This window comes from Cervus elaphus, chromosome 24 (assembly GCF_910594005.1).
Source record: "Cervus elaphus chromosome 24, mCerEla1.1, whole genome shotgun sequence".
NCBI classification, from domain to species: Eukaryota; Metazoa; Chordata; class Mammalia; order Artiodactyla; family Cervidae; genus Cervus; species Cervus elaphus.
This window is the reverse complement of record NC_057838.1, coordinates 25,432,127-25,444,579: the sequence shown is the minus strand read 5'-3', so window position 1 is coordinate 25,444,579 and position 12,453 is coordinate 25,432,127. Positions and strand designations below refer to the sequence as shown.

The 12,453-nt window shown below is 40.1% G+C and overlaps 1 protein-coding gene and 1 non-coding gene across 5 annotated transcripts in view; one reads left to right on the top strand and one right to left on the bottom strand.

Annotated features, from left to right (window-relative positions):
* LOC122683080 (myosin VIIA and Rab interacting protein) overlaps positions 1-12,453 on the bottom strand; it is a 217,512-nt gene that overhangs the window by 137,263 nt on the left and 67,796 nt on the right. The window lies entirely within an intron of this gene.
* Positions 6,764-6,836, top strand: TRNAE-UUC. The gene has a single exon. It is a non-coding gene; the product is annotated as a tRNA-Glu (tRNA).

Here is a 12,453-nt window from a genome sequence, read left to right as displayed (position 1 = left end):
TCAAAATCATCTTTTCAATTATTAAGTTAAAAGGCAGATTCAGGATTCAAAATTATGTCATTATTATTTTATATTGGAGTACAGTTGATAAACAATATTGTATTAGTTTCAGGAGTATAGCAAAGTGCTTCAGCTATACATATACACGTGTCTACTGTTTTTCAAATTGTTACAGAATATTGAGCAGAGTTCCCTGTGCTATACAGTAGGTCCTTGTTGGTCATCTACTTTAAATATAGTAGTGTATATATGTCAATCCCAAATTCGCAATTTATCCCTTTCCCCTTTCCCCTTTGGTAACCCTAAATTTGTTTCCTAAGCCTGTGGTTCTGTTCCTGCTTTGTAAATAAGCTCATTTGTATCATTTTTTTTTCTTTAGATTCTGCATATAAGCAATGTCACAGGACATTCGTTTTTCTGACTGACTTCACTTAGTATGATAATCTCTAGGTCCATCCATGTTGCTTTCATTCTTTTTAGTGGCTGAATAATATTCCATTGTATATATGTACCACATCTTTATTCAATCTGTTGATGGACATGTAGGATTGCTTCCATGTCTTGCCTGTTGCAATGAACATTAGGATGCACGTATCATTTTATGTACAGAAGTGAGATTGCTCAGTCACATGGTAGTTCAGTTTTATTTAAGAAACTCCATATCATTCTTCATAGTGGCTGTGCCAATTTACATTCTCACCAACAATGTAGGAGGATTCCCTTTTCTCCACATCCTCTCTAGCATTTATTATACTTTTTGATGATGGCCATTCTCATTGGTGTTGTGATACCTCACAGTAGTTTTTATTTGCATTTCTCTAATAATCAGCAATGTTGAGCATCTTTTCATGTGCTGTTGATCATCTGTACATCTTCTTTGTTGAAATGTCTATTTAGTTCTTCAGCTCTTTTTTTTTTCTTTTTAATTGTTTTTTTTTTTAAATATTGAGTTGCATGAGCTGTTTGTAAACTTTGAAAATTAATCCCTTGTTGGTCACATCATTTGCAAATATTTTCTCCCATTTTGTGGGTTGTCTTTTCATTTTGTCTATGGTTTCCTTTGCTGTGCAAAGGCTTTTGAGTTTAATTGGGTCTTATTTGTTTATTTTTGTTTTTAGTTCCATTACTTTAGGAGATGGATCGAAAAAGATATTGCTGCTATTTATGTCAGTGTTCTGCTTATGTTTTACTCTAAGAGTTTTATAGTATCAGATCTTACATTAGGTCTTTAATCCATTTTGAGTTTATTTTGGTGTATGATGTTAAACAATGTTCTAATTTCATTTACATGTCGCTGTCCAGTTTTCCTAGTACCCAAGATGATGTCATGATTTAACTGAAATCATGGTAGAGGAAGTAACTGGAAGGTTGAGTCTTTGAAGACTAAGTCAATTTAGCACTAAGTAGAATAAAAATCTTATGACCCAAGGGACCAGGCCTGTTGCACCCACCCCTCTCATGCCCTGAAAGGCTGGGGTTACTGCATCTGCCTATAGATGCTTTATCGTCCCCCACACTTAATGTCTGCTCATCTGCTGTTAGTGGGAAGATAGAGCAGATTTGGTGGAAAGAGGAAGTCATTTGCTCTCAATTGTTTTCTTACTGGATTAAGAAAAGATTTAATTTTAAAAAACCATTGGAATAATACAGATCAAAATGTTAACAGTGTTTTTCTTTGGTTAGCAAGTAGCCCCCCATTCTCTTTAAAGTGGAAGTTGCTCATCTTCAAAGAGGGGCAAAGATTAGACTAATGTGACTTAAGCCTTAAATTCTCTATTAAAACAATCAGTAAAGGAAGAAAACTTTGAGTGGTGGCTGGCTGACTTTTCTCTTAGGGCCAATTTACTTCCAGTTGAAATTTCAATTACTGGTTCATTATTATTAATAAGTAACCATGTCTGGGAGGGATGGGGCTCCTCTATTAATAAAACATTAGCTTTATTTCTTAGGTCAAAATAAATAAATAATGTTTGTCATCAGACCAAAAAAGAAAAGGTTTAATTAGCTGAGAGTGAGGAGGTGATGGGTGAGGAGGGGTAGAGTGATGACGAGGTATGAATAACTGGGATCTTTGAGAGTGGAGACTGACTAGGGAAATGATGGGAGGATGAGCATAGTGGTACCTTTTCCCTCCATCCACTGCCAGCTACTCAGGTGCAAGGGGAGGTTCAGAGGGAAACTGGAGGTTAACCAGTGAGAACAGGGGAAGGAACAGAAGCAAAAGAACTGAAGGTGAATGCAAAGAAAAGGATTAACTCGTGGAGTCCAAGCTAAGTAAAGGTGAAGTCAGGACAGGAGGGGGCCTCAACAATGAAAAGATAGAAGTCACTAGATGCCAGGGATGAAGAATTATGGGCAAGGGGTCACGACAAGACAGAAAGCAGTGTTTGGAGACTAGGATGCTTGAGGTCAAGAATTTGAAGTCTGGGCGATGATGAGGATGATGAGGACTAGGGAAGGGCCAGGGACGGGTAGATGAATGGAAGGCAGAGAATTGAGAGACTAAGATGCTGCCTGGGTCACTGAACGGGTGCTGAAATCACCAAAGAGAAGTAGAGGGGTCACGGGAATATTGTGAGACTAAGATGGATGTCCAGGTAATAAAATGTTCTGTGAATGAGGGGGACTGGCCATAAGACTGACACATGGCTGGAACAAGGAAGGGTGGTGGGTATTACATTCACATGGCAAGTGCTTCAAAGGACCCAAGGTTCTGGTCTGGAGCAGTCCCAGAATTACAATGGGGAAGGAAGGAAACAGCCACAATTTGAAAACAGCTTTGGGGTAGCGGTGGCTCTGGGGGAGGGGCAGACTTCAGACCAAGAGCCATGGCAGCTTTCAGAGGCTGGGGACAGGCTGGCTCTGCTGATGATGGGGGCAGAGCTGGGGTGGTAGGGATGGAGGCAGAAAAGAGACTGAACTCCACTGCATGGGGAGAAATTCCACAGACCGAGGAGGCTTTGCACATGAACATGAACATGGACATGAACATGAGGAGGATATAGGGTGATGAGAGGCTTGATGGGATGGGTCCTGGAGACCTCTTTGGGGAGAGAGAATCAGAAGGTCTAAACTGGTCTCTTGGGCTAATCGTGGTGGCAATGGTGGGTGGTAGGTAGAGTTAGGCAACAATGGCCTGGTCTTTCATGAGGCATAGGAAATTTGCTCAGCTTCTCTCAGCCGTCATGTAGAGTTGAACTTCCCTGCTGGAGCGAGTGGCCCTTCCATTAGGTGACATATCTCTTTTGAAAGGTTAATCTGACACACATTTACTAAGTCCCTTTTGTGTGCTACGCACTATTCCAGGCACATGGACTCTGTCCATGTGACAAAAGAGCAAAAGAGACAGATTACCACTGTTAGGCACTTATATTCATTATCTTACATGATGAATACATAAATTATAGGTCGATGGTGATAACTACTATGGAAAAAAAGAAAAAGTAGACCAGGGAAAAGAGAGATCTGGAGTGCTGGTGGGAGCCTGTGTATTAACTAGGGTGGTCAGAGTGAGAAGGTGACGTTTGAGCAAAGACTTGACGGCAGTAGAGGGAAGAACACGGTAGGCAGAGGAAACACCCAGTGCAAAGATCTGAGTGTGGGAAGCCTTGCGTGATGTGCTGGGGGAACAATCAGAGGACAAGGTGCCCAGGGAAAAGTGAGTGAAGGGGACAGAGGTAGGAGATAGTAAAATAGTTAAATAAATTTGATCAAACAAATGAGAGATATTTACAGAGAAAGAATCATGTTTACAGTTTAGTTCTCATTCACCTTGGGACAGTGACCAGGTCATTTCACCTCTCTGAATTCTGAGTTTCTTCTCTAGAAATGAGAAGTAGGAGCAGAGAACTAAGTTTCCAACTGGCTTTAAAACCCAAGCCTCAAGGTAATAGGGACATATATCCTGAGGACAACTGGTTACAGGAGTTTGTCTTTAGAAGCTTGTTCAGACTGAAGCTTAGACAGACCAGTCTTCATACAGTTTGCCATTTGGCGGCAAGTTTTGTCTTTTATAACCTATTATCCTCAAGCAACATTTATTCAGAGTCCACTAGAGGGCAGCCCTGCACTTAGAAATGGGGAAAGGTCTACCACCTAGCAATCTGACTGTCATCTATTGGGCCATGATGACTAGAACAATCAGAATGAATAACAAGACACCCTGAAAGCTTTCAGCAATGTTTCAGTTTTTCAACGTTTCTTTGGTCATGGGACGTGGCCTTACATCATAGACATACATAAGGCAGCATTTCCTGGCACCTAATTCTAAATTAAATTTCTCATGGGTTGTTCATATTAGGGAATCAAGTGACATAAAGGTTCATGTCCTCAAACATTTTGTAAAGAACATGTCCTCATTCATGTCCATCAGGGAGCTCTATTTCTTTCTTTCCCATCCTTTATCACAATCTGTAACAAATGACTTTGCATATCTATTCCTGTGTTTACTTGCTAATTGTCTGCTCCACTAGAACATAACCTCCAGAAGGGCAGGGCCCAGCCCTCCCACAGAGTTCAATAGCAGGCTGTTGGCTATTTGTTGATTAAACAGATAATTGGAATGGGTCAAGCATCATGGTGATCATAGCAGGAGAGGAACTAATTTTAGGAACTAAAATTAGTAGAGTCAAAATAGTCAAGCATAATAAACTGAATAATTTGTGACAGAAAATATTCCTAATCAGTAACTCATATTACTGAAACTTTAGGATTAAAAATCATGTTATACAGCAAAGAGGTATAAATATATACACATATGCCGAAGGAGACATTTTTTACCAAGGAAACCAAGATTACCTTTTGTTTGTTTTAGATTTTCTTCTATTGCAGGACTATTTCACATTTTCCTGATGATGTTTAGTTAAGTGCGCCATATACTGCATGGGCACTGGGAGGGATAAAGAAACTGGATCATGCAAAGACTGAAATGTAATCCAGGCCCACCTTTTCAAATATGAGAAACCTGTATTTCAGGTTTATATTTAGCAATGTTATTTGGCTATGGATTAAGCCTTGTCTAAAGTAAAATTTCAAAAAGATTGCTGAAGAAATAAGTTTCTGCGATTGCTTTAGATTTTAAATATTTCTAATCTTTGGTTAAACACTTGCTACCCATTCATCACACAATAGTGCTCTTTCATACTACTCTAGGCAACTCAAACTTATGAAAAATGGAACTATGAGTTTGACATTACTTGGTAAATAATCCTGAGGAGTTTTTGCCAATATACCACTTTATATTTTTCCTTCAAAAGCTAGAAAATGGTTTTAAGATTCCATTATCAGAGGAAACAAGGTCTAGTAATTAGGATCATCATTTAAGCAACAAAAAAGTGGAGCTGAAGTTACTGAAAAACTGAAAAAATTTAGTACCTAGCTGCTGCTGCTGCTAAGTCGCTTCAGTCGTGTCCGACTCTGTGCGACCCCATAGACGGCAGCCCACCAGGCTCTGCCATCCCTGGGATTCTCCAGGCAAGAACACTGGAGTGGATTGCCATTCCCTTCTCCAATGCATGAAAGTGAAAAGTGAAAGTGTAGTCGCTCAGTCGTGTCCAACTCTTCAGGATCCCATGGACTGTAGCCCACCAGGCTCCTCTGTCCATGGGATTCTCCAGGCAAGAAAACTAGAATGGGCTGCCATGCCCTCTTCCAGGGGGTTCTTCTCAACCCAGGGATCAAACTCACATCTCCTGCATTGAAGGCAGATTCTTTACCCACTGAGTCACCTGGGAAGCCCCAACCCTATCTAGAGGGTCCAGGGTCCAATTTCTCGTCCTACACAAATGTATATGACACCACCAACAGACATGGGTGTTGTTGCCAACACAGATGTGATGGACGTGACAGACCCACAAAATCTTGTTCAATTCTCAAGACCAGCCTACTAAGTTTTCTCAGATACTCTTGTCCACACTACTCTCTACAGAATTGATTACTTTCACCCTGTGCTGTATATAACTTTCCTAAGTAGTGTTCTGATATCATTAAGTCTGTTGTTCTGTTAAGCATTTTATATGCAACCTTTCATTTAACACTCTCCAAAGATAGGTCTGGCCCCTAGTTTAGAGATGAGTTAACTGAGGCATGTAATTATAATCATGTGTTTGTTTATCCTTGTGTTCTCCACCCTAGCTAGTTCACTTTTATTCAACCTAGGTATATTTTCCCAAGCTCCTCCTATGTGCTAAAGTCTCCTACCCCAGCCCCTGGCTGGCAGATACTGGGTCCCACAAGCAGAACACATCCGTTTGCTGATATGTGGTAGCATCCAGTGTCAAATCAGTCATTAGATGTATGTCTTGTAAGCAATATACATTCCTGTGATTGAGGGAAAACTGTCGGATAAAATTGTCTCTTCAGGAACTTGGCAGTGTTTCAGACCTAGCCTCTGGGCTGTTCCTGAAAATGATTCAAAACATCTCAAAGAGAATCAGATCACAGTGTCATCAAAAGAGGCATCTCTGCACCCTGACCCTAACAACAGAAACAGCTGGGAGGCAGCATTTTATTTTGACAAAGAACCAGATTTCCCAAACCTCCCTTGATTATGGAAACTAAAAATAGAACTCAGAAAAGTGAAGAATGCAAGGAGGAAAAAAATTGATACCAAATAATAAAGTATGAATATGGAAAAGGTTCTGAAAAAAGCCAAGACAGCAGAGATGTTAGAGACAAATAAAGGCAGAAGTTAGGTCCCAGATAAGGAATCCCCCGGTATCCAGTCATCTTTTTGTGTGAGATCAAAAGCAAGTTTTGAGGAAACTCCCTGATGGTCCAGGGGTTAGGACTCGACACTTTCACTGTGGAAGGCCCAGGTTCAATCCCTGGTTGGGGAACTAAGACACCCCTCCCCCACCCCACCTGTATACACAGAATTTGACCTTAAAGATTCTCTATTATTCTATCTTCAAGCCTGGGCCAATTTCAAACGGAGATAGTAATGTGATCATGTTTGGTTTGGGAGAAGAGATTTCTCTGGAGTCAGAAAAGCCATACTGTATGTTAAAAGTTTTAACTTAAAATTCTAGGGCACTTATAGTCTTTGGAATAAAAATGTATGACACCCACCTGGAAGCCTCAGCACACAGTAATGAAGTGCAAAGTAATGCCCAAAATATGCACTGCTGTTTCAACACCTGTGGCTGATTCATGTCAATGTATGGCAAAAATCACCACAATATTGTAAAGTAATTAGCCTCCAATTAAAATAAATAAATTTATTTAAAAAAGGCAACCAAAAACCCAGCCAGAGCCAGGTTAACCAGAGTAACAATGAATATCATGTCGAACAACAAGTATTGACTCAAGGACATTCATGAAGTGAGGTCAGAGTGGGTACCAGTGCCCATGGGCCTTGAGAGTCTTTGCCAAGAGATTTTCTGAGATGGGAAGCCACCAGTGGGTTCCGAACAAAGAAGAACATTGCATCATATGTTCTCTCAGAATCTGTAGTGCCTCCCGCCCCCCGGCCCATGACTCAATGTACACATTCTCTTAGTTACTGCCTTTCTTCTCTGGAACACTGCCCTTGGCCTTACAGAAGTCGCTTTGCCCAGGAGCCGTACTCACTGAACCCAGGTCAGACCCTGGTTCGTGTCTGACTAGCATGAGGTTGAGGAGATTGCAAGATGCCAGCCTTGTGCCTCAAAATGAGGCACCTCTGGGGCAGCTCATGCTCCAGAACTCCCATGGGATCAGGCTGACACCCAGTCCAGCTGAGTCCTCACTCTTCCATGCCTCAGCCTGATCTGGACATCCGCTTCTTCCAAGAGCACCCCTTCCTCCCAACAAATCAGGGGCCTTGAAATCCCTGCCTCAGGCTCTGCTTCTAGAGAACTGGTCTTAAGCAGCATAATGACCCTTCTCCTCCATAACCTGTGCCACAGTCGTAATTTTACACTCCCTTCTGTGGTTATTTGCCTGATTTCTGCCTTCCCACTGGACTGCGAACTCCTGTGTTCACTTTTTTTTTTTCTGTTTCAACTTATATTTATTTTGTGTGTGGTGAGTTGAATACTGTTCACAGGTTTGACGTTCTTTATCTCTTCTGTCAAATGTTTTTGTCTCTATTTTTCTATAAAATTTATTTGTGATTTAGTCAAAATACTGGAAATTAAGACTACAACTTTTTTTAATTTTAATTTTATTTTTAATTGGAGGATCTTTGTTCACTTTTGTTTCCTCAGCACCAGCCACAGTGATCTTCATCCACCAAAAGCTTTACACAGATCTTGTGAGAATCTTTTTCACCACTGACATAATTTTCATTATGAAAATATGGCACTGATGCTAATTAGAGGAGACAAAGTATTTTAGTGGTGGTTGTGTTCACTGGAAAAATATAATCAATTGCCCATTTACTTGCCATTTAAAAATTACCTATTAAATGCCATGAAATCAAATGTTGCCTTCATCTTCCAGTAGAATGTGTGGCAAAAGGTGGTTCATCTGACCATATTGGGCAAGCTAGTTACTTAGTATTAATTACTAAATCCTGAAAATCCCAAAAGGGACAAACTCATTAAAAATCTGGGTTGAGCTCACCACAAACGGTATATGAAAAATTTAGAGTTTAAGTACTGGATAGCTATTGAGTTTGTTTTCGTACATCAGTCAACACTAATGTCAAATGAACCTATGGGCATTTCTGTAAAGAGCCTTTCTCTCCCCCTGTGTAACTTGCTCCTATTTTACACCTTTTAAAAAATGGGGTAATAAGCAACTCCTGCATCAAACATCATGTCAAAAGTGGGAAATGCTACAAAGTAAAAATGAAAGTTGCTCAGTCATGTCCGACTCTTTGCAACCCTATGGACTTCTGCATGGAGAATTCTCCAGGCCAGAATACTGGAGTGGGTAGCCATTCCCTTCTCCAGGGAATCTTCCTAACCCAGGGATCGAACCCAGGTCTCCCGCATTGCAGGAGGATTCTTTACCAGCTGAGCCACCGGGAAAGCCCAAAATGCTACAACTTAGGACATAAAAGAGGCTGGAGAAATCTCCAGGTAACATATGTGAGGATTCTGGTAACATTTTTAAAAAATCAATAGAGTTCAATAAAACACAAAGATAACCTATAAAGCATTTTTTTCTTTCAAATTAATGCCTTTGACAGGATTATGGAGTACCCACTTAAAGATTAGAGGCTAAACTCAAATACAATGATGTGATCAAGCTGGAGCTGGAATTGATTTCTTGGTGATCTCTAAAGAATCAGCACATGGCCAGACTTCTGCCAAATTTCTGGGAAGACTATTTATGTCAACACAAACATGTAGCATTGAGAAATCATAAATCCTAGGTGGAACACAGAGCCCACAGTAATTTTTACAACCTGAGAGAGACAAGATCTATTTAGTCAGAGAGGGCTGCAGCTCACTTTGCAAAGCCCCAAGGCCGCCTAATGGCAGGCACGTAAGACAGAGTGCTGTGTGCGACTTCAGCCAACCTCACAGTGCAGGTACTCCCAGAGCCACAGACCTCATCATCCACTTATAACATTGTATCAAACTGAAATGCTGCCTCTTCGGTGCCTTTACACCAGCACCCTTATCTCGGCAAAATCAAACCTGGAGATAATCATTTTCAATATTTAGCAATATTTCCTTCAGAACTTCTCAAATCAACACAAAAATCACACACACACATATATATAGACATTCTCTATTTATAAAACCAAAGCCTTGCTACATATGCATTTGGTTATCTTTACTTTCAAAATATCAAGACAGTCCAACAGTCACATTACTCCTTAGTTGAAATGAGAGATAAAATCAAGACTTGCAGAGCATGAACTTTTTTCTTCTGGTCCAAAGGAGATGTCTCACCAGTGGAATAGAGCTCTACTGCCTTTGTGAAGGGAAGGGTCCATTCTTCCATTTCTTTTCCCTCTTTCTGTGTGTGTGTGTGTGTGTGTGTGTGTTTTTAACCTTTTATTTTATATTGGAGTATAGCCAATTAACAGTGTTGTGATAGTTTCAGATGGACAGCAGAGCGACTGAGTCATATCCATATACATGTATCCATTCTCCTGCAAACTGCCCTCCCATCCAGGCGGCCACATAACATTGAGCAGAGTTCCCTGTGCTATACAGTAGGTCCTTGTTGGTTATCCATTTTAAGTATACCATTCTGCCATGTCCGAAGGAAAAACAGGGGAGGAAAGAGAAATGACTGGAAGGCTAGTGACAAGCCCTGAGGTTTGCACAACACACATCTTTGTTTCCTAATCCATTCAGGTGAGCTTCAATTTCTTTTTTGAAAGGGTAATCAGAGCACATTCCTATGTCCAAAAAGTAGACAGGATATTCAAAACTAAAATATCAGAATAACAAAAATCTGATTCAGGTTTGATACTTTTAAAAAATGTATTTATTTTCTTATTTTTTTCCCCAGCATGATCAGGATGTCATAAAAGGCAGTACTCATGATTTTGTGAGGTAACTCAGAATCATCACAAAGTTTAACTCTATGTTAAAATCATTTTGTATCAGTGATACTTTAACATCATATCCCTCTGCCAATATGGTGCTATTTTCACCCAATAACAAAGAAGTTAAATTAATATGGGAATAATTATATGCTGGGAAAGACAGTGGTACTAATAATAATCACATCTTCAGTACACTCTGAATAAGAACTAAACTGCCAAAAATTACTACCTCCGAAACTAGTGTTGTTAGTAATTATTGCCATTGAAAGAGAAAATTCCAGGGTGCATATCCATATTTATTTCAAACTGTCTTGTGAGTCATTAAGTCTTGCTCATGTGAACATAAGATACTATAAGAAGTAACTGAGGTTTAACATGTTGCTAGCATTTTGTAACTAACAATCCCAGAAATGCAGATAGCTGATGTTGTCCTTCGAGGTGATTAATGCTTAGGAATAGCAAAGACCCATAACTGTCAGTCACATTTTTACCAGCATTTTATTGTTCAGAAAGGCTGTAAATGCCAATGCTGCTTTACCCCAGGAAGTAGAAATCATGCATTTATTAGAATTCCTTAGCGGGCTTTATGGTCAACAGATGACTCGTGAATTATTCATAGGTGTAATATGATAAACTGTTGCCGAACCTCCGACCTGGTTTTATTCACAGCCGGGAGCTTCATCCATGCAGACAGCACAGAATGCTTCCCATAAGGAATGAGTAAGAATTTCTTTTCAAAATCAGTATGCTATTGCTGGTGTCCCCAGAACCTTGATGATCCAGATCTTTCTTGTAAAGACGATGGATTCCCTTTGAACTTCCTCTGAGATGAATTTTTAAGATGTTTCCATGTGGCTTTCTATTTGACTCATGATCTAAATCATACTGACATACAAAGCATAGTAATCTATACTATCTATAGATGTGCTACTATCTGTACTATTCTATCTATATATCCTCTTTTATAATCCTAAATACCATAGAGAAGAGAAATTACATACGTGGGCACATTTATTATATCCCAATGCTATTATTACCTGCCTAATACTCATGGTTTTATGAAATCACTTCAAAAGGTAGCAACAGCAAAGTCAGATAATGTGCGTTAGTCTCCGTTTCTCCCCACTGATGCCAAATTTGGGAACCATTTTCTTTGTCTCTAAATTCTCCACCATGAGGTAGGTAGGAGGGGAAAGGAATTCAAATCGGGGTAGTTTACCAATGTTCTTTTCTATTCCAGGCAGATAGGTAGGGAAAAGTGAAAATGTGTGGTCATCAGGAGCACCTAGGGGAGACGGGAATTTTTTCTTATCAGAGTTTAGGTCAGACCCAGGTGTCCTGCGTTGCAGGCATATTCTTCACTGTCTGAGCCACGAGGGAAGCCCAGGTTAAAGTACACAGTGTATATAAATATATACTGTATGTAAGGTGCTATAGTTATTCTAAAACAGCTTAAAATGCTCCTTGAATATCTTATCTCTTTCCCTACTGGCTTGTGAACCTCCTGCCTGTAACAATGACAGTAATGGTGTCAATTATAATAAACAATAGCAGCTATTACATTAAATGCCACCTATTGTTAAAGGAAATTTACATGTACTATCTGTCCCTAAACTAACTTAGCCAGCTAATTATAATTACCCTATTTAAAATGAGAAAACTGAGACTCAGAGAAATTATACCTCTTGTTCATGTTCATGCACTTGAAGCTGTTTATAACATTAACAGAGGGCTTGCCCCTCTGGATCTACCCTTCACTGTAACCACCAGGTAACTAATTTGGAGGGACCACATTAGAAGACTCCATGGCCCTCTGACTTTTGATGGGTTCAGTTGATGGGGAACCCACACAGGTGACAGAGGGAGACAGGTATATTTTCAGGGTCAGAAGATTCCTGTCCCCCAGCTCCTTCTCCTGAGGACTGGTTTCATCGCCTAACCAGGAGTCACAGTACCTATGAGGGTATCCTCTCATTCCAGGCTTGCCTTCAGACTTCCAGTATCTCTCTTCCCTTAATCCC